The following is a 1,411-nucleotide window of genomic DNA, read 5'->3' on the forward strand; positions in this document are numbered from 1 at the left end:
GTATATTATATATTTTATTTTTTATTATATATTATTATACTATATATATACATATATATAAAAATATATATATGTATATATATTTGTACTACCATTTTGGAAAAGATGTGCTTGTGTAGGAAAGATAACCACAGAATTTGCAAACAAACACAAAATTTTGCCAAATTCTCTGTGAACCAAATTATCTGCCAATAAAAGCATTCATGAAACAAAGTTCCACTGTCACAGCTCATGACTGTGGCATGACTCAAAGGCCAAGAGATTACCCATAGTCCATGTCCAATTCAAACCCCAAGAAGGCTCTCTTTTAATCTCTAACCATGCATTCTGGGAGGTTTTGAGCATGTAGCTCCCAAAACCCCTTACCTCTGCACATCCATCTCATACATACCCATGACCAATGAAAGCCCCTACTTTCCATTATATATTAAAACCTTGGTTTACAAGCATAATTAATTGTAGAAACATGCTTGTAATCCAGGTACTTGTCTATCAAAGTGAATTTCCCCATAAGAAATAATGGAAATTCACATGATTCAGTCCACAAACACAAAATATTCATATAAAAATGATGACAATACTGTAATATAATATAAAACAGAAAAAATTTAAAATGTATAAAGAAAAAGAAACAAATAAAGCCACACTTACCTTTGTAAACCTTTGTGACTGATGAGACAAAAGTTAGGTGGATTATTGTGTAGGACAACTTCCACAGTCACTAAAGGGATCACTGCTATTAGCTGATTTTTTTTTTTTTTGAGACAGGGTCTCACTATGTAGTTGAGACTGACCTGGAACTCACTAAGTAGTCCAGGATGGTCTTGAACTCACAGTGATTCTCCTGCCTCAGACTCCTGAGTGCTGGGATTACAGGTGTGAGCCACCACACCTGGCCATTCACTGCTATTAACTGAATGGAATCTTTCTCTTTTCCTGTGACTTTAACAAGGAACCTATCAATGACACTTGCTTTTGCCTCCTTTTGAAATGTGACATTGCATTGTCATTACACAGATCAATCGCTAGCATAGCTATGACTTTTCCAGGTGGCGCTTTTTTACAAAATTTTGCCTGCTTCTCACATTTTGCACATCTCCTTAATCTCATTTAAGTGAGGGATTTCTCCACCTTTTTCTCCTCTGCAGATGAGATCTGCTCCATCACATACCGCTTTTAGGAGAGGATTACCCACAATCCCACAGAGAGAGAGAGAGAGAGACAGAGAGAGAGAGACAGAGACAGAGAGAGAAAGAGAGAGAGAACCATTGGCTCAGTTGTGATCATGTGACACTTGGCATCGGTACGAGATGTATTTCGAGACATTGCTTACATATCAAAGTAAAATTTATTAGAAAATTTGCTCATATTGCAGAAAAAGTTACAATCCAAAGTGAGCATATATATATAT

The sequence above is a fragment of the Fukomys damarensis genome, unplaced genomic scaffold, assembly GCF_012274545.1.
Source record: "Fukomys damarensis isolate Sample0158 unplaced genomic scaffold, DMR_v1.0_HiC HiC_scaffold_17, whole genome shotgun sequence".
Taxonomy (NCBI): domain Eukaryota; kingdom Metazoa; phylum Chordata; class Mammalia; order Rodentia; family Bathyergidae; genus Fukomys; species Fukomys damarensis.